Genomic DNA, 22,738 nt, shown 5'->3' on the forward strand with positions numbered 1-22,738 from the left:
TGTGGGTCTTGGGTCCTCAAAAAGACAAGAGCAGTTGCTGGTTGCTGTAAAATTGTTTTTTTTTTGCATGATGCATCAGATAAAACCACAATTTTAAAGCATTCTTCCTGCATCTGTCTGAGCTTGATTCTAATGTGCAAAAGCAGTGTCAGTTCTTACACAAAATCTACGCAAATAGTTCTGTCCGTTCACTCAGATTGTTCTATCTGTCCGATCTAGAAATGTAATCAATGCTCTGCTATGATTTCATTTTATGTCCGGAACTAAGCTAATTTTGTGAAAGGTAACACTTCTGAAATTTATATTAGGCTTTAGGGCTTTTACTAGCTAACACAGTCCTTTAAGGCACTTAAAATATATTTCTACTTAGTTAAAACTAAAACTTACAGTCCTACTTCATGTCTGTATGGCTTAATGTATTTCAGTTCCTCTAAAGGTTCCAATTCAATTCCTGAATTCCCTTCTCTCTCTCAGGGACTCAGGGAGGCTTCTATTTCATGCATTCCAACAGATGTGGATCGAGAAGTTTCATTCTTCATTGTTGCAGACATTTTTTCACAGAAATCCTTTCTTTCAGATTTCTGTGTCTTCTGGAAGGCTGAGGCCTCAGAAGAGAACATAAACAATTATTATCAGCTGCTGGGGAATGCAACAGGGGCACCTATTTTGATTGGTGATTGATTCATTTTCTATGTTTATAATTAAGGGCCAATCACCAGTGCAAGCTAGGGGGACTGAGTCCTTGAACACAACTTTGTTATAGATTCTTTCTATCTATTCTTGGCCTAGCCTAGCTGCTCTGCAAACCTCTCCTATATTCTAATTAGTATAGTAATAATGTATTATATATAATATCTTAATAAATCAAGCCTTCTGATTCAAGAAACAAGATTCACCGTCTCTCTCTCACCAGCTGCGACCCACTCAGGCGCAGTAATACTTCATTTCTTTTAACTATCATGGAATGCAGTGGTACATTAATTGTTTGGGGCTTGAAAGACGTAAATTTTCTTTATTGAGGCAAATAGCAGTCTGGATTTAATCCTCTTTATTTATTTTCTTTTGTTCTGTTAGTATACTATAAATATCATGTTGCACTAGACTCTTATCATCACAACATCAAAGCTTTTTGCTTTGGTTCTAACACACTTTCATTAAATTCTCACACAGGCACACAAAACCAGAAAGTACTTTTCAGTAAAAGAGAGTGGTGAGGGACATTTCACAAGGGCTGGAAGAGACAAGGGGGAAGGGCATTAAACTGAAGGAAGGATGGTCTAGATTAGCTATTAACAAAAAATTCTTCCCTTTGAGGGTGGTGAGGCACTAGCATAGGTTGCCCAGAGAAGTTGCCCCATTACCTTGGAAGTGTCCAAGGCCAGGCTGGATGAGGTTTGGAGCAACCTGGTCTGGTGGAAGGTGTCCATGCCCATAGCAGCAGGAATGGAACTGCATGATTCTTAAAACCCCTTCCAATCCAAACCATTTTAGGAATAAAGACAGGCACTGCTTTGGAGGCTCAAGGTAAGTGCTTGTCTTCAAAACCAAACCAGCATTATAAACATCAAACAAAAAAACAGACGCGGCTAAACAGTGGCTAGAATACCGAGAAGTCATCTCTAGTAAAACTGAAGGTTTGTCTAAAGGAAACACAAAGGATCACAAATACTGGCAGAATAGATGTTAGAATATGGTCAAAGATACAGAACACAGAGTGGTTTAACATCAGCTTCTAAGACTCAGAGAACCTAGTAATACATCCTTCAGGAGGAGCAGAATACCTGTCTAGGAATCTGCAGAAACAGTTGCTGTTCAAGATATAAAAGGAGTGCTCAGGGAACACAATGTTATTGCATTTGAAAAAACAGGTTTTGGTTAATTTTGAACTAATTTTTACAATAAGACAACTTAAAGGTATTTCCTTACAGGATTCTCTTACAGTGTAAAGCATATGATAGCATTTTTATACCACCTTCCAATCAAAGGGAAGACACTGTAATAAGAGATGAGAGCTATTACTCTGAACACTGAAAAATAACAAGCCACTGGCACAGATGGTACTAATCTGTGACCTTCTGGGAAAATCCATACACTGACAGCTATGCTGGGAAACCTCTGGCTTAAAAGTGCCCAATACAAGAAGTCTGGGTTACATGTAAGGTTCCCATTTTGGAAACCAGTTCCAGGACAGAGAGGCAAGAACACACCAACAGAGCTGACACCTGTAGGTGGAGAACTTCCAGAAACTGCCCATTCTAAGGGTAATCTGTGAGCTCAAACATAGGTGTGATATACTGGGGAAAGGTCAGTGTGGATTGCATAGAAGTCATCACATGGCACAAATCCATGGGAATTCTCTAGCAGCCATACGGTTAAGGACTACTCAGTTGGCATGCCATTTCAAAGAAGCTATAAGGAATTAAATTGGCATAATTGAAAGGAAGAACTTGCATGGCTAAGTAGCTAGTTTTCATTTATAAGTAGCTGTAAGTAAAAGACTCAGAGTAAATAACTAGAATGGATCTCAGTTTCCTTTTTTTTTTTTTTCCTTATGCAGCTTAGCAATTTACAAGTGATTCTACAAAGAATTCTTATCTTTCCAGTTCCATTGTTGTAGCTATGTGGATTTTCTTTGCTAAAACCTCAGATACCTTCAGAGTAAACTTCCTTTACCTTCTTTCAACCATGCCATTCCTTTATGATATTCAAAGATTTAATCCTCAAACCTACAAGCCTAATGCTCAGATAGGTTTCCAAGTAACTGCACCAGTGCTAGTGTCTGCAGAAGAAGTTGTTTTGTTTGTGGTAAAAATCTACCTTTGCCCACATTTCTGAACACAGCTGTCTACATTCCTATGCTATTTTTCTAGAACATGACTTAAACAAAAGATGCTACATAAGATTCAATTCTGCTCTAAGCTCCCTCAGTTGCCAGTTTACCTGGGCAGACATAGAAACATCTCTCTGCAGAATTCACTCAGCTTTCTCCTCACAAGATAATGAACTGGTCACAGGACAGGGATTTTCAGCAAACAACGTGACCACAGTGAAACACAAGATAAAAGAGGGGAGAGGGAAACCTATTTGATCCCTCTTTCGAGTGTTCTGTGATGGCACGGCTGCACAAATTAGTAATAGTGTTAATCAAAGTGTGTTTATTTTCCTCTCTATCATATAGAAAGTGGATAGCCCTAAGTATAAAGTTTGGTTTAGTTTCCATGCCATACCTGCCTAAATGAATACGAGGAAACAGTTTTAACAATTCTGCAGCAAAGGCAGCTTTACACTACTAGCCTCTGGTACAATGTGTACTTAACACATGAATAGATTTTGCAATATAAAAATACACATTTATCATTGTGAACTTTGATATAAGTACTATATACCAGAGAATGTATGCAGGTTTGCTCTTCTTTCTACAGAAAAAAAGAAAAGCAATATAAATTATTCTGGTGGTTCACAGCCATTTAAAAATGTATTACCTCTAATACACCGTGTGCCATTATGAATCATCACAGGAAGAATGTTTTGATGATGTATGTCACAATTTACAGGCTCTCCTGATGAGGCAGATAATACACTAATGTAATGCATTCCAGGGATTTAGCAAGAAAAAAAATCACTTTTGTCCTCTTTAGATGATTATACAAAGACATATGCTATGCTCAGTCACCTCCACTGACATCAGAATTTATAAAAGCAGATAACCATAACACCCAACAATGTCATGGTGTCAGGAAAGGACAAGGCCCATGTCTAGAAAATACACAACCAGCATGTTTAGTTGCCTTGCATCTTTCTGTGACCTGTGAATGATGAGAGCCTTGATTCCCTCCATTTAGCAACAGTATGATTGTTACAGCTCAACATGCACCTGACACCAAACCCATTCACATATTCCATGTTACAGTCACTTGAGGAGAGAGCCAAGCAAATACAGCATTATGATACTGCAGCCTGAATGATAGGAAATCATAAACTGTTCTATCAACCTGCCTCTCTTACACTTCCTGTAAGATCTGTTCTGAAGAGGTGAAATTAACTTCAGGTACGGGGTGGGGGGGCAGCAGAAGATGGAAAAGAGACTCTCAAATTTTACTGCATTTCAATTTCCTGATGCAGATCTCTTTCAACCTGGCAAATATTAGAATAAATATTGTTCCCGATAAGTATGATTGACATTACTCTGCAGTCAAAAGTGAGGCTATAGCTCCTTCAGAACACAAAAGTTCTCTGTAAAGGATTTGAACATTCCAATTTAGTTTGGTCTGATTAACAGCACGGTGTGACAGTCGCAATGATATTCAGGATATCCACACATCTGCATTCCATTCTTTGCACTATTATTCCTTTGCTGCACCTTCATGCCCAACTCCAGAGACTCCTCTGGGCAGCCACACTGCTTGTGCCACACGACTGTAGATACACAATGGGCTCAGAACAATGATGGCTCAAAGGCATTGAGGAAGATGCATCTCACTTGTAAAACAGAAGTTTCCAACAATTGTGCCAGTGCCCGCTGGTGTGACCAGGCAAAATCAGACACACATTGAACATGGGAGGCACAGAGGATGAGGATCATTAGGCTGCATCTCCCACTGTGCCTCAGCACTACCAAGCTGCCAAAGGCAGCTTTCCTCCAATTCCCTAACACAGTTTAAGGGATGCCAGTGTTGGTCCTGCAGACCAGGCCCCACAGCAGATGGAAGCTGGAGCACAGCGTGGGGCTGGGAAATGTGCTGTGTCCTCAGTGCTCCACTGAGCTGTGGATGTGCCACAAGAGCCCAACATGCCCCATCATGCAGTGTCCCTTCATTTGTACCACAGCAGCCTCTGTCTTCAATTCTCTCCCAAGGCCATCAGACTAATATTTGGAATTATATGAATGTTAACAGAAGCATAACCCTACAGAAGTTACATTTTGGTTCACAGTACATTTGATCTTTCTGTTTGCAAGTCCCTTTGTCTGGTATGACCAGCTAAAGCATAAACACTGACACATTTTGACAGCATGAGGCATTAAAAACAGATTCTTCTTTTTGACCATTACATTTAATCTTTCAAATTTGCATTATTAAGCAGCAATAATATGACAGGCTTCTAAATACCCATGTAGTACACTGTTACCACTATCTAATGCAATTATAAGTATAAACTAAAAATGGCCATTATAAATTCGTCATGGAGCAATTAACATGCAGCATGGATTTCCTACCCAGAGTACATGGCTTTTTCAGAAGATAATTCTCTAAGTCTTGTCAAGACTGCAATGCCTTCGAGAACTGTAATGAAAAGCAGTTCCTGTGCTGTGCTCCTTTGCACACAAAACTGACAAGAGAACAGCACAGCTGCTGTTGATAACTAAGAACAATTTTGACTCCAAAGCTGAATGGGAAAGTGTTTATGACTACTTTGGGTTTCAGACACCTACAGAGGAAAAACAAAATAAAAGCAAAATGCAAAAGGGAGATGATCCCGTAGTGTTCAGCTAAAACAATGCTAGGATTATACATTTGTTATTCTATTCCAGTAAAACTACTTCCATACGATTCTTCATCTTCCCTTTCAGCTGAACAGAGATCCTACTGTAGAAATGCACAAAGACTCCCAGAATGACCCCAGACAATTGTCTTCCTCAGATTAAGTATTCCCAGTATCCAGGCGCTACTGTGAGGTTGTGTTCCACACCTCCACTGTCCTAACCTTGCCCAGTTTCTTGGGGTGTCTTTCTTTTTTGAGGAAAGAAATCCCTGCTCTTTTTAATGAGCTACACATCCAACCACAACAATCAAGTGTGCTCTGTGTACACTTTCAAAGCAGTTTATTTCTAGGATCGACATGTCATCTTAGATCTACCTAGCAGAGAGAGAAACATAGTCACGGTCATTTTACATACTGATTAGGTTTTATCTCAAATAATTTTATCACTAATGATTCACTTCTAGTCAGAAAGGCAGGAATTTCTACAGGAATTGAGCTCAGTGTTAACGGAAGGAAGCTGGCTTGAAATTTTCCACACCTTGTTTCCACAAACCCATTGATTTAAATGCTGATGGGTCTCACAGAAGTACTGGGAAGGGACAGACAGAAATAACCAACTCAGCTTCACAGAACTACCTCCAGCTTACCTGCTCTTCTTTCTCATCAGAATACTCATCAGAATCCATAAAGGGAAGTTCATCTGTGAATTAAATTAGCTCCATGGCAACAGGTATCCACAAACAAAACTGAGTTTTGTGTTAGTATTGTCTCTATCACATTCTCAGAAAGTAAACTGCTTAGTGTAGTCATGAAAACTCCACTGGAGTCAGTTCCTCTTTCAAAGGGTGCATTTATGCCTAAAATCCACATCAATCAAAAGTGGCCATCCTGCCAGTCTGAGCTATTCTCTGCACTCACTTTTATCTTGCACATTACACTCCTCTCAAAGGCTGCTTTTTTTCTGCAGTCCTTACACATCTCCACTCTGTAGTTAGCATTCCTTCCAACCTTATACTGATAGCAAAACCAATTTAGAGTTCTTTTTCTGCTGCATCCCCATGTTGCTAGCTACAGAACAAAATGATCAGTAGTGAAATATCCCCCTATTTCCAAACTGGGACAGTTCACCGATAGAATTTCTAAGACACACTCATCAATTTATGGGAACTTTCCAGAAGCGAAGCAGGACAACGACTCCTAACCACAACACCAGATGGGTTCTGACAGTCATCTGCTTTGTGGCAATGAGAACCAACTGTGAACACTGAGCGAGCCCACCCTACACTGTTGGCATCCCCGAAGTCAGAACAAGCATGGCATCATATTTCCAGGACACGTCCCCAGGATTACTTCCAAAAACAAGCAGCAAGTTTGAGAGGGAGGTAATTTATTATATCACACAGTCCAGAGAGTTTAAGACTTCCCACACATCCAGCCAGGTATGGCAACAAGTTACCCAGGGAGGTTCTGCAGTCTCCACACTGCTTTCAGCAGAAGTTTGGACTAGAGCCGCCTGGAAATCATTTCCAAAATGAGTTATACGATGAATTTATAATCCAGCAAAAAAATTTTCTTCTTTTCTATTTTGTGAAAAGGTTTTTCACCATTCTTTATATGTGCAATGAAACTTTATTTGGCATTAGCCATTGAAGCTTTGATTCTGTTGCCATAAATAAAACAAGCATCCACAAAAAACCAAATGGAATCACAGAAGGTTGGAACACAGCTTTTGGGGACAAATATGTCACCTACAATAACAGGAAGAAAGCAAGAAACAGTCTGCACTAGCAATGTATTCAGAGAAATATATCTGCAATCTAAATATCTATGCACAATTCTTACACAGCATTTATAGATTGGCAGAAAGAACGCCAGTCTTGATTTTCCACCACAGTAACATTGCCAGCTGAGGGGAGAATCTCAGATAAATTGGATGGAAATGTATGTGCAGGCTTCATACGGAACTGAGTTGTTTTTTTTTTTTTCTGTAAACAACAGTAGGAGTGAAAAAGAAAGCAAAGGAATAGTTTCTTTTTCATTATTTGGACAGAAGCAGTTAAGGGAAGGAAGAAAGGAAGACAGGTCTTTACTCAAGGTTTCCTCTCTCTCAATAGCAAGTAGAATTAATGAAGGACAATCCTGCCAGCAGACTTCTGTTTTCCTTCCTCAATACCCTAGTCTTTTCTCCAGAATGGTATGCTGCTCTTGCCATTTTTAGGGTGTGTTGTGCAAGAAACTATTACTCAGAATAAAAGCCTTTCCACATTCTCTGAAAGGACAACCTCAAACTACAGAACAAGCTGTGCTGAAGAAGCACCCTGAGAACACTTTCAGCAAAGCCAGGAATGGGGCTGTGACAAGCAGTAAACAACCCAACACCCTCCTTCAGATGCCAAGAAGAAAATGAGTTAAGTCTTACATTAGAAGCACCCCTCTGCTACTGCAAAGACAGCTGCTTCTACTGCCTCCAGATGAAAGGGGACAAGAGAGAATCTTCATTTCTGGCAAACAGAGGTGCTGCATCCTTGACACTGAAAGTCAGGAGTTTACCTACTTGCTTTTGGCGCAGAAGGACATACAGGATTCACCCATAGTTAGCCTAGAGTTAAATCCAGAGTAGGAAGGCGACCTTGTTCCCTGATACTTCTCCTTCAACTCTATGATTAGGGTGAGGTATTTCACTCATCCAGATTTCTGGATGGGGTGAAAATAGAAAAAAACTATTCCCATCTCAGAATTGGATTAGTCAAATAGAGTTTTAGGGCTAATTCACAGATTCTGGAAAAGAACTCTCTGAGGCTGTGACAGCTCAAAAGCAACATCCTCTACACAGCAGTTAGTGGAGATCCACTAATCTCTATTTTCACTGGTATCACCACCTAAAGTGACCGAGCATGCCCTCAGATCCTTTGGACAAGACTGCTTGCCTCAGGCAAAATCCCATTTACTATTTCTCCTGCTTCTGCTGCATTCAACCCTACACAGCTACGCCAGCACCAAGGTCTGCAAGGCCAAGGAAAAAAATACCCAACTCTGCTGTTATTCTGGAAACACACATTCCAAAAGTTGCTTCTTACGTCTCTTTGAAACAGTCTGCTTTGCTCCAGATCTGTAAGCAGTCTCAGTCTCTGGCAGGTACTTAAAAGAAAGACAGACTGAAGGAAACTAATCACCACACCAAAAGGATGCTCAGTGCAATGAACATAGCTTAAAACACCTTTCAGGTGACTACTTTTTCAAAAAGCTCACTGAAACTGACACAGTTTTACCATTTAGAATCTTGATACAGGATTCAGGTTTATGCCAGATTCTTTCTGAAAAAGATACTAATTGAAGAAACAACGGCAAATTATGTGGCTGGTTTTGTAAACTCATTCTAGTAGCAACGGCACCAAAAATATTTTGCTGCACTGTATTTTGTAACAGCTGTAATAAACACGGGCAAAGTGTTTATTATAGGTCTTACCTAGAAGCAGCACCTTTCACCAGCCCAACCAGCACTCCTGGAAAAGAAGGAGCAGCTTCCAAGGTACAAAAGTGGAGCCGCGCTGATCAAAGTTCAATTATCAAGGGAGTAAACTATTTTTTTTTAAAGAAAGGAGAATTTAAAACAAAACAAAAAATCCTACCACAAATATGACTTAAGACCGCTGACAACATAAATGCAACCTTCCTGGAGGAGTATTTACTGAAGAGAAAAATAATGCACACAAACATGAGGAAGTACAGATTCAAGCATATACCGGGTTATCTTGCTTTTCAGCACAGAACAGACAAAGTTGAATGTGTTCTCAGGAGGGAGCACATAAGATTTTCCTTTTGGAAGGAACAACATTTCCTAAACCCTTCCAAAATTCTACATAAACATTCACCCTTGTACAACCTTTGCAGCTATGGGTAAACAGAAAACTCATTCTAATTTGAGAAAGACAATTTCACATTTTTGCCTACTCCAAACAGGTCAATGCACTAACTTTTTAATTTGCCATTAAAACATTACTGGTTTTTAAGCTCTGCTCAAGAGCCTATGCTTTTCTCCTTATCTACAGAAACTGTACTTAACATCTTGTTGCAAATGAGTGAGTTTGATACCAATAGAAACCCAGTACTCCAGGGTAGCATAGTCCCGGATTTATTTAAGACAATATATTACAAAAGAGAAAGTAAGGTATATATAGATTTTAGCTTCATTATATAAGAATTAGTATGATTCCATTTACAAACTCTTGGCTGCATTAGGGAAATGTCAATACCTTTCTATAATTTTAATGATGTCACAGGGTCAGCCAGAGCTAAGGGAGTTGCACTGTGGATTATTTCAATTAGGACCAATTAGGATGGTAAATTAATTGAAGGTTTGTCACACTTGCACATTAACAACAACACAACCAAACCCTTCTGGAAATTTTAACTGCTGCTGCTCCACCTCTCTGCTCAAACTGGAGCCCCATAGATGAAGAAAACATGTGTGTGTGTGTCTGAGCTACTGCAGAAGGGCCTGAGAGTTCACAGGATCCTGAGGGAATCCAGGCTGGAACACAACTCCCACCTCCAGTCACTGCAGGGGGAGCAGCACAGCCAGGATCTGAGGCAGCAATTTAGGCCGTAACTACTGGGGATGCATCAGGGCTGCCTGTGGACACCTCCACAAGGCTCACAAAGCAATGCAGGTGGATCCTGCCCTCCATTCTCTGTGACAGAGAGTGCTGCTGTGTGACAGCATCCATTCCTCTCTGATCCCTTGACATCAGCTGTCACTGAGAATGGAGGGCAGGATCCACCTGCATTGCTTTGTGAGCCTTGTGGAGGTGTCCACAGGCAGCCCTGATGCATCCCCAGTAGTTACGGCCTAAATTGCTGCCTCAGATCCTGGCTGTGCTGCTGCACCCTTGTGCACAGGGGTGCTGCTCCCCCTGCAGTGACATCAGCTTTTACCCAGCTGAACCAACTCATTCACATCAAGGAGCACCAACCCACTGTTTTTCGGAGAAGAAAACCCCACAACTTTGTAAAAGTTGTAAAGCTGGTATGTTTATTACAGCGCTGGACGCATGTGGAGATTGCTCTCCTCAAAAAAGGCATGCATACCTCTGAGAACTTCAGGTCTCTTTTTATCTCTCTCTCAAATACATAGGCACACAGTTTCACAATAGGTTCATGCATATTCATTTTTATGGGTTTCGTGTGACATTTACCTCTAGTTCCTTTTTATCAGAAAAAATTCCGAGGTCCGGTCCACTTGCCTTTACAGCAATCCCTGTCTCTCTATCATCTTCTGTCTCCCCCCCTTTATCTCTGTCCTTCGCTGAAGTAACTTCACTGAGCTTAGGCCTTGCAGTCTGGCTAAATAACTACGGTTTCTAACCACAGGCTGAACTCAAAAATGTACATTTCACCTAAATTAAAATGGATTTCTATCCTGGAAAATTTCCACTTTGCTTCACCACCCACACACACACCATGGGTTGCAGAACCTGGTCTTAATTCATGTAAGTTTTAGCTGATTTATATTTTCATGTTAGCAAGGGACAATTGAAGCTGTTCACAGAGACAAAGAAGCCACCAAGTCAGATCAGAATGTCAAAACAGGCAGGATTTTAAAAGACTAATTTTGAAAAGCTGCATCACACACACACACCCTTCATAATGACTGCTTTTAGTTTAACCGTTTCAAGTGAATTTTCACCAAATTCTGTTTTTCATTGCCAGATGTTTGTAACCCAGGATATTCCAGGATTGGGTAAGACTTTTTCTTTCTTTCTTTTCGTCCTGATGGACACCACCATGAGAACTACAGTGAAATGCATCCCTCCTACTCTGGTAATAAGGTATACATTGAATTTTAAATTATAGAAGGCAATTGTTTTTTTGGTGTTGTTACTTCCAGTAACTCAAATCAGGCTGACTGGAGATGTTATTTCTACCCTGGAGAGTCTTATGCAATGTTTTAAATTGTAAAGGGAAATAAGTGATTCTGGCTTTTATGGCAACACAATTCTCAGTGACTTCTCCTCATATTATTTTTCTGGGAATTGCTGCACAATGCAGACTAACATAAACTTCTATGAGCACCTTGAGAGAAACATGCATTTAAAAGTTTATTTAGGCAAGGGAAAAGATTACACCGAGAAGACCACGTTAGCACATGCTAAGCAGAATAGAGCCTGATCTCCACTCTGCCTACATATTCCTCGTACGTAAGTGGACAATTTAGTTTAAAATTCCTACTTCCACTTGGATGCAAAGTCCTAACCTTCATATTCCAATCAAGCTAATCAGACAGATTATTTTGTGAGAATAACTGGAAACAGTTCTTCCCAGGCAACAAACAGTGACAATCTAAAAGATGCAAATGAATTGTATAAAATGTTTCCATAAGTAATTTAAGAATACTGATACTGAAAAATTAATTTCTCAAGCCAAAAGGGAGTAAGCATCATGAAGAGTTCTGTGCTTTTATTCAGCATTAGCTCAGTTTAGATTTTTAACAGGTTCTAATTCTTTCCTCACCCAATACATCCATCTTTTTAAAGTACTAAGATTAACTCAAATAAACACCCTTAAACAAATGAAATTTGAAGCCAATAGCATCTTATAAGGACATAAAGTGACCTTTTTCTACCTGTTCACTTCTCTGGCTGTATTTTCCGAACACTGAAAATAACATTAACTGTATGGACAAACAGCTAAGATAAAGTTATCTTCTGGCACAGCTGGCAAGAAGCAATGCACAAAAAGAATGAACTAAGACTTCATTCTGCAATAGGAATTGGTATTTTGGTATTAAGTGTATATGGAAAAATTACTCCAATAAATTTTCTTCACTCAGGAGACATATCAGCCTAATAGATCTATAGAAATGGCAGGAAACTGCTGCAAAAGAAACTTGTTTCTGTGGGGAATACGGAAAGGATTGGACTAGTGTACTGTAGACATTTGAATTTATCCCTGTTTCTGACTTGAATGATATATATTTAACTATAAGTTTTGTAGATAAAAGTAGCCAGCCTTCTCCCAAATGTGTTCCGAACTCCACAGAAACATACACAGCTACTCCATTAAGTGCTAAGTTAACTGTTTTGCCTGAAAATGAGGATTTTAGCCTTCTCACAAAAATACAGGGATTCCTCAGAAAAACATATGAACTGGATTTCCAGTTTGCTGGTTTCTCAGAACACATATTTTCATGCAGTGTTCTCTATCTTAAAATGATGACTAATTATTCTGTGTTTTCCTTTGAGTGAAGTTCAGAATAAGGAGCTCTAAAAAGGTCATGTGTATAAACATTAGCACAAACAAGAGCTACAACAGAAACACAGTAGGAGTGAAAGAGTTTGGGTCACAACATGGTTGGTGTGCTTTGTTACCCTCTTAAAAGGAGGGGAAAAGAGATCTACGCTTCAACTTGCTTATATTTATATAAAAAGTTTATATACAAAGTTTATATACAAAGAGCCAAGGTTAAAGCATCACTTAAAAGGTAACTTTCCACACAGGAGACAGAGATACTCTGAAGAGCTGCATCTGCTTAGTTTTGTTGGGTTTTGTTTGGTCAGGATTCGAAAAAGATTTTAATATGCTTTAGTTGATTTCTTCTGAAGGGGTCTGGCTGGAACCAATCCCTATTTTGTATAAATGTAGCATGCATAAGATTTTTAGTTGTTTTTCTGAATGAAACCCTAAATTTGTGAATACGAAACAGTTTGTTCCCAATATGTATTTAACAGCTGCATTCTTCTGAGACATTGGAATGTGGAGAATATGGAATGTGGAGAATACTGACAGAAATTAGTAAGGGAGAGTTGTGCTGTGCAAAGGATTCAATCGGAAAGGTGCACAAGGAGCTCAAAGTTTTAATAGGACAACAGAGATGATATGCAAAAAGAAAGTATGAAAAAACTCTACAGAAAGAGAATGGTGCAAATCTCCAAAATCTGCAAGGAGCTTGGAAAAAGCAACCTCTCAGCACCCTGCTCTGTCCCCCTGCACTTCAATTCCCTAATTTATCCTAGTCTAACACAACTGCAACTTCAGTGTTCTTGAAGCAACCAACAAGTCTTGCTCAGAACAAACATCAAATTGATCATTAAAGCTAAATGGTGCTTAATCAGGCTGCCGGAATGACTCTTTAAAAGAAATGTATTATTACAATTTTAGGAAGTGCATTAATGTTACAAGTACAACTGGCCTTCATTTTCCCATGCCAGTGTTAGGCATGCATATGTACGACTGCCAGGATAAAGGGCAAACTACTGCTGCAGCTATTCTATTTATTTCTCTCAGCTTCCAAACTGTGCTAGCTCTTCTCTGCCTTGCAGTGATGTGCTAAAGCCTCAACTAAGATCAGGGCTCCTGTGGCAAGACACAATCCTTGCCTCGGAGAGATTATGGGTTAAATAGCCAAGACTAGCAAATGGTAGGAGAAATAATGGACGAAGCTGGAGACGAAGTTACTTGCCCAAGGTCACAGAGCAGGACACAAACACAACTCCTATCTAGACTTTCCTTCCTAACAGGTTGCTGAACTTTGGCTGAACTTTCTTTTTTGCTGCTTCTCCTCAGTGCTGAATAATTCATTCTCCAGCTCTTGGGTCAAGATTTCTGTTCACACACGATAATGTTAACCAGGCAAGAAGTCTTGTGCTGCCATATTAAAAGCACTGGCAAGATCAAAACTTTTTAGCCAAGAATTTTGCTGCTGGTTTCTTTATTCATATATACATTTAAAGTGGTTTCTTTACTGATACTGGTGTAACTAATTGTGTCTCTGTCTACCCATGGCAAGGACTTAATTTCTGCAATTCATAGCTCAAGACATGAAGAAAGTCTGCATTCAGATTAGCTGCAGCATTTCGTCTGCCCCAAAATTATTTTGATTTTGTAGAGTTTACTGCAAATATGGCAACAAAACTTAGTAGCATAAAGGCAAATTATGAGATCTGCTACTAATAAAAAAAATCAATACTTTTACATGCAAGACTAGATCACTCATCCAAATGACTTGGAGCCAGAAAAAAATTCTAACCAGCAACTTATTCTAGATAAACAAAATTGTTGCCTTGACATTAGCCAGACGAAGTTACTGCATTGAATAATGTTGACAGATGTGATTGCTGGAAGGGCTAATTACAGATCCTATTGACCTTAACTGCAGTAATAAAGTGACATTTTTAAAACTGAGATTGTCCACTGTTCAATTACCCTGAATCAGTTTGTCTAAGAGAGTGTCCTTTGGCTACCTTCTATTAATTACAGCATAGCAACGAAAGCAGTTTTAAGTGCCCTAAGCCTTTAAACAGAATGTTGGTCACATCATCTTCTGTCATTCTCCTTGAACTCCACACCTAGATTCTGTACCGTCCTGGTTACATTTTCTTTGAGGAGTACAGTACAAACTACTGTGTAATTCTAAACTACCCGGAAAAAAAAGGAAACCATGTGATGATTATAGGGAAACTGGAAGTGTACAGTGAGGATGAGTAATAGCAACAGTAGATTTCCTTCTATTGTCCATACTGATTGTGCACATCTCCCACAGAGGCCCTCCTTAACCAGCCATCAGCTTCCAGTAAAAACTGCAGGATACTGGGAGCCCTTTATCTAAATGTCATGAAGCGTTGTTTGAACAGAGGACAGTGTGAGTAAATATCGTCTAGAATTATTCTCTAACACTTACATAAATTACATCACCTAACTTTACATCCTGAAATACACCATTATCAAGTATTTAATAGTACACTTTATATAATAAAAATTAAATGGAGCAGAAAGTGGTTGCTATAGCAACTGGATGAAATAGCTCCATGTGAACCAGATGGGAGTGAGAGAAACGCGTGAGATGTCCAGGTAAGAAATCTGGATGCTGATGTCTGATTACAGTGCACCAACTTAGAGATTGCTCAGTACTCTTCAGACTCTATGGGTGATGAAAAAGGAGGCAAACTCCAAACAAAGGGCTGGCTGTCCCTTGGTCAGGATAGCAATTGGGTTAGCACAGCTCTCTCAGGCTGTAGCTGAGTATTGTGAAAAAAGCTGGATGATAAATTATTTGGTTCCAAAAAATTGGTAGGTTTCCCTGAGTAAAGTATAATTCTTGTCCCCAAACAATTCCATTTATAACAAATTCCATGTCAAAAAGTGAAGAGAAACACAGAAACAACAAAGCCACAAAACCAAAGAAATATAAATCTTCAAGCTGAACAGTGACTTTACTGAGCAAGGTTGTCAACTGGCCTGCATGTGAGTACAGAATTAGACATAATGACTTCTGGAGATGCTTTAGACCTACACACCATTCTGTGGCTCCATTTAAGCTTCATGTTTGGCCTCTCATTTCAAAGTTTGTCCTGCCCTTAATTCAGGCCCACATAATGTTTCTCTTGCACAGAAAATGAATGGAAAAGGGTTTTGAAGGCAGAAAACTCTCACTACTTACTCATGTTTAAATGAAGTGAATTTTCAAAAAGGATGAAGAAATAGAACAGAATTGATGTTTTAGAACCATTTCTAAAAAAGTTCCTGTCATTTAAAAAAAAAAAATTTCACAAGTTGTAGGGGCTGCTTCAGTTCCAACCAAATAAATGTCTGAGACCTCAGGATTAGAAGCACTGAAGAGAAGGTGCTCCTATGATGGGAGAGGGGGGAAAGGACATGTGGTTAACTTGGTCACTTCACACATACTGGACGCAGAACTTTAATGAATACAAAAAAGTCCATACAGCCTTAATTATGTATCCTTAATCTTAAAGCTTCACATTTCCTACCATTTTCATTTAATTAAAAACACAAATGTTTTATTTTCACAGTAGTTTTCCCTGCTGTGGTGTCCTTTGAAATCCAATAGCAGTGCGAGCATATAGTAAATCAGTCTGCAGTCATTCAAAAGAGAGGCTGAAAAATGGACTAGGAACAAAGTCAAAACACAGAACCATATTACTGTGGTATTTGAGCTAATACTATATATAATTGCATTGCTAACACCAGCTTCAGCTTATAGAATCTCAGGTGCCCACATTAACATTGCAACACAAGAAATATCAGAAATTAGATAATAAAGAACTGGTGCCAAAGTTGACTTTAAACCTATGGTAAGACAAAAATTGTGAGAAAAATCTTCTCAGAGGGAGAAACCACACGGTACACAGTGTACAGCAACTTGCTCCTCACCATTTCCAGCGCTGTGTGTTACCACAGGATGCACGGGGGGATGTGCAGCAACCCTTTGCTGTGAGCTGATCCTTAGCCATAAATGCAGTTTAAGAAAGGCATCCTAAGCAAAACAGATCTCCTCCTGCTGGTGGGGGAATCTCAATATCTCAATGTTCCCTTCCACTGTTGGACATTAGCCTAAGTGGCCACAGTTACAATCAGCTCTGCAGGGAAATTAACGTCTTGGAAACACACCACAGTGAAGAGAACAACCATTACACACAGGAAAGGCTTTCTGAGTATGAACTGATATAAATTTCACACTGAAAGCTCTGTGTTCACATCACTTTCTGTCAAAGTACTACTCACATATCCGAAACAAACGTGACTCACCTTCCCTTTCAGCTAACACAAAAGCACAGCGGCATCACACCTTTAGGTTTCTTTAAAAATGTTACAAGGAAACCAATGTGAAATTGTTCAAATGTGAAGCTGACCCATGAGCCTCCCAGAGACAGTTTTTTCTGAAAGCATTTTAAGGGGCATCCAGGCTCTCTTTCCACTGACTTAATTTATGCCAGCCAAGCAGATTCGAATCTTCCATTGGCTGAAGTGCCTTCAAAATCTGGCTACTGCTTTACACAGTTCACCACTTTTCACTATGGTTCTCTACCTGATTTTTGATCCAAGTAGTGCTTTACACTCAAAAATTCAGAACAGTTTTAATGCACTGATTAATCTAAAAAGTCATGTCATACCAGAGAGTCTCAGTTTTGAAACAAATTAGGAGGAAACACTCTGCAAAGGGTGCCTCCTCTTTAAGAAATACCACAGTCTTTGTTGAATACCACAGTCTACAATCACAGCTTGTTTTTGAACATAGGGCTAAAGAATTCCTTCCCCTTTGAGCTTAGAGGAACGGGACTCACATCTGGGCATAAAGAAGACAACGGGGACACAGTACCATAAAATCACCCCAGGACACAGACATAAAACAATTTATTACTGGTTTTAGAGTAGGTAAGCAAAAACTCATAAACATACATTTTTGGGGTGGGTATGGGGCCTCAGGGGGACAGAAATATTTTGGATAACCAGAAGCTATATGCAAATTTTTAGTTCAGTTTATTCAGTGCTATAAGAGAGGATAAATATCTGGGAATTAAGTTTATCTTTTTCAAACCTGCTGTCACAGAACTTGGAGGAAGGAAGTAAACACCTCTCAGTTTGGTACTACCACAAGGAAACCATACATACATTTTTGTCTAAACAAACATATCACATCTACAGTAACAAAAAGGAAGGAGAGACAAGGCTCTTACCTCAGTCATAAATGTTCCAACAGCGGCCTGCAACTCCTTTGAACAATTTTCCACCACCTGTAAAAAACGAAAAAGTTTTACTATTCACAAAAAAAAAGTCACATTTATGCCCATTACTAATCTCAATCCCACATAGTACTAAGTACTCTATTCCAAGTGTGACAGTGTTAGCACCTTTAGTAGGACATTTGATTCAGTGCCAGAAGACGCAATAAAAAGAAAGAAAAAAACAAGCCCAAAACAAACAAGTGAACAAAACAAAACAAAAAAACCCAAAAAAAACACCAAAGAAAAAAGAAACTAACAAAATACCCAAACCTTCAAACTGAATCAGTTTGGAAACAGACTGAAAAAGGCATTATTTCCAGAAATCTTAACTTGATTATTTTCCACTCTACAAAACAGTTTACACAAATAAATTGCAATCTAGTTACATCTTCATAAACAAAGAATAAAGTATGGTAAAATAATTAACGCCAACCAGGATGTATCTAAGGGAAAAGCATCTCAACTAACTTGATGAAATTAAAAGTTCATATTAAAAAGAAAATTGCTTGATGTAGTTAGCATTTTATGTAGATAAATTAGACCTTGTACTTACTGAAATGTTGACTGAGATCTTAAAATGAAAAAAACACATATCACATGCTAATCAAATTAAAAACTGATTAAGTGAAAAATCTCAGTTGAAAGTTGTAGCAGAAAATCCTCACCAGGGAGTAAGGCTTTTAATGGGTTCCTATAGGCTTTTAATAATTTACTTCTTACAATTAGCTAGCCAATGGGAAAAAATAACAATGAAATCTGCAGATGAGACAGAGGAAAAAGCAAGAAATAGGGTGTGCCATAAACATAAAACATTTAAGCATTTCCAAAACAACCATTTGCAAAAACACAGCCTATGTGCAACTTTGAGACCAAGGGCGGTGCCATGGTTTGAAAAAGACAGGTGTCTGCTAAGGAATGCAGGAGCCTCCCTTAAAACGGAAAATGTAACTGCCCTCCCTCAGAATAATTATAATTTTGAAATTAAGGAGCTCTCAGGCAAAGATATGGGAATAGGAGTAACAGCTTTTTACTAGGAAAATTAAAATACAAATGCAATAGTACAAAAAAACCCCAAAACCTAGTGACAGAATACGACCTGACACCCTGTGGGTAATGGTGTTGGTAGCATTCTGATTAAATGGTGGCTGCAGTCCTCCTGCAGGGACAAGTGGGATTCTGTTGCAGCAGCGATCCTGTAGAAGGGTGTAGTTTTGCCATGAAGGTCCAGTGGTGGTGTAGATGGGCCTGGTCTTCCTCTGGGAATCCAGTGGAGAAGAAAGCTGCTCCTCTGGGAATCCAGTGGGAAAAGGCTGCTGTGGTGTTCCAGACCTCAGATTATATCCAGGTAGGAATGCTTGGCTCCCCCCACTGGCCGGAGCATCTCCCAATGGGATGATGGAATTTTATCAGTCCTACTGTGACACTCAATGGTCCATGAACAAAAGATAGCTCCCTGGAAGGAGGATTGGTCATGGAAGACATAAAGAAACTGCCCCACCTAAATTTGTAGGACTAAACATTTTTTCTTGTCATGATCGAAACTCTGGAATAAAAACTGTTCTGAAAAGTAAGGATTGTCCTTTATTCAAACAGGACAGTTTCATAAATAATAAATCATATTATATTCACTGCCACAGATTGCCCAGAGAAGCTGAGGCTGCCCCATCCCTGGAAGTGTCCAAAGCCAGGCTGGATGGGGCTTGGAGCAACCTGGGATAGCAGAAGGTGTCCCTGGCCATAGCAGTGGCTTGGAACTGGGTGATCTTACAGGGCCCTTCCAACACAAACTATTCTGTGATTTTATTAGTTTCAGAGCATAATCCAGTATTTGTTTCATAGGCACAGTTTCAAGGAATCAGTTTGATCAGCTACAGAGGTTAAATAAATGAAAGTGAGGCATGCATCGCAAAAGTTAGTTACAGTTGTAGGTCACTTTTCAGAACTGAAATGTGGTAAAATTTCATGTTGGCTATAATCCTGTGTCCTAGCTAATTGCTCCTAGAAAAGCAAACTATCACTCTCATCCTCTGCTCTCAAGCACTTATTCACAATCCCCTCACCCCACTGCACGTGCTGATCTGACAAAAAAGCCAAGTCAAAAATCAGAACAACCCACATCATCCTGCTATTCAATGAGACAAGAAATTTGTTTTTCTCAAATTTTTAACGGACCCAAAGACCCATACATATGTGCAACTACCTTTCCAAATACAGGCCTTGTTTGTCAAAAATCTACCATGTTCAAATGAATGATGGGATTCAAACTTGCTATTAAATGGCACATATGCCTCAGATGTGACTACAGCTAATAAGGTTCATATATTGTTTTTCAGCTTCCCCTGTGGTAAATTATTTCTTGTAACTGAAAAGTAATTATCACAGAGTTATTGGTTTATCAGACTTCTAATGATGTTATAATTGCTTTCATTATACAATTGATTTGTCACAAATGTTCATATTACAAATATTATTGACCTCCTGCCACTCCTATAGTATAATTAAAGTTTCAGTGCAGTTTAACACGTTGCCCTTCTGTGCTGCTGAAGTCATATCACAGAAGTGACAAGATACCTGCAGTCACTCTGCAGTTCCATAGCTGTTTGAGAACCTGGCCAGATGTTATTTTGCCATCTATTCTCCAAATTCTTACTTTCTTCATACTTTACCTTGATGTTTCAACTCCGCTTCCTTATTTCACTGTGCTTCATTTATCCCCACTGCATCATATTTCTCTCCATGTACAGAATTTATTTCCTGTTCTGGGCTTTTCCTTTGGACACTTGCTACAGTTGCACCAAAACCAAATTAGTTTCTGCTTCCCTTTGCCTGGTATTTTTCTTTTTGATAAAGTAATAGCCCAATTAATTAACTTCTTATTTTTTTCAGAGTGTTCAACTTCCACCTCTTTGCACAATTATTTTTCTCATTCATTTATTTTCTGAATCTCTCTGGAAGTTAAGAACAGACCAAAGAATTTGCAAATACACCAGTTTCATATCGTCTTGTTTTAGCAACCCCTTCAATCCACGCCTGTTTAGACAGATTTGCTATGGAACTCTTACCTTCCACAAGCTATTGTTCTGAAATAACATCAGAACTCTGTGAGTAATCTTTTGAAAATGAGAGCCCTAAAATCTAATATAGTTGACACCTTTATTCAACATTACTACCTTCACACAAACCTAAGCAAGACTCATCTTTCCCTTGTTTTTCTTGCCTGGCAATTAAAGTTCAGCTGATGGAGGCTCATCAGCCTGCCAGCACCAGGGAGTTCACATACTTTGCACAGTGACTTCTGCAAGTCTTTGAGGTCATTAAACCATGCATCTGCCTACGCATTTTTTTCCTGCATCTCGCAGATGTACAAACTTTCAAAGCCACAGAGGATTAAAAACTTAACGGGAGGGAAAAAAAAAAAATCACAGTTAGTATTATTCTGTCCTCTTGAATCAAGCCAACATGATTAGGAATAAGGGAACTACATAAACATAGTACTATAAAAAATCTGATGTCTGTTAACAGTAGAAATTCTGCTGTGTGAGAGTTAAACTATATTCTTTAGGTAGTGAAAAGGGAAGCTAATACCAAGAACAAATAATACTGAAAAAAATCTAAAATACACAAACCATTAAATACTCTAGAGAAAAATCTGTGCCAAATAAAGTAAAAAAAAATAAATTTAGGTGTCTTGGCATTGTTAGCATTCAAATTACTGCATTACTAAATGAAAAGGAAGAAAAATACCCCCAAAAGTTACATAACACGTATATGAATCACTGTTGTCTGCAGTGAGAAACAAATATCCAGTAACTCTTCTAAAATGTCTATATATAGACAGAATTCTTGCCTGTGTAGGAATCTCAAATGCTGTGACAGAAGTAGGCTACAACTGACTCCAGGAGTAGAATAACTACCTGATTTGTACTGAAGATACACCAGTGTGGATCAGGAGCAACTTCACTGAATTGAGAACAAACCTGGCCCTTCATTCAGTAGCCACATATCCATCCTCCAATAGGCAAGAAGAATATTCAGCAGTAAACATGTGCATGAATTTTAAAGGGTAAATTTCAGAATCCATACTGCTGCTCTATAATGCCCTTCACATTATGACCCCATTTAAATGCTTGTGAGGATCTCCACAAATGCTGAATATTGCACTCTAAGAACCTATGGCCAGCTGTGTGATTGTTTGTATCAGGAGATGAGGTCTGTTAAGACATGGGAATCACCTGTCTCATTTAGATCACAAAAATGCTAGAAACAATGGAGAAACACCCTTCTGAAGCCAGAGTTAAAATCTCTGCCTTATAACTGCCTTAATTGCTATGGACATTTGCACCTCCCAAAATAGCATTAATCTGCCTATGAGAACTACCAATGCTAGAATCTATGTATTAGCCCCATGGACTTGGAAAGAACAGGAAGTATCTTGCATCACACAAGGCTTTTGCATAAAACCTTCCAAACAGACCTGACTGCCAGGCAGCTTCAGTTATGGAATTCGGAACAAAACAACACAGATTTGGGGGTAGGAGAAGCTGGCTAAAAAATTCAGAACTGTCACACAAAAAATAAAGCCAAACTGCGACTGTACTACCAGTTGCTTAAGAGCTCTTTACAGGAATTTCACTCTTCTGAACAATATCTCTTTTCAGAAGAGCTAATCTCTAGCATGCTGATGATGCTCCATGCAGACAGGTGGAAGAGATCAGACAGAGCCAAAGAAATTCAACAGG

The sequence above is a fragment of the Melospiza georgiana genome, chromosome 8, assembly GCF_028018845.1.
Source record: "Melospiza georgiana isolate bMelGeo1 chromosome 8, bMelGeo1.pri, whole genome shotgun sequence".
NCBI classification, from domain to species: Eukaryota; Metazoa; Chordata; class Aves; order Passeriformes; family Passerellidae; genus Melospiza; species Melospiza georgiana.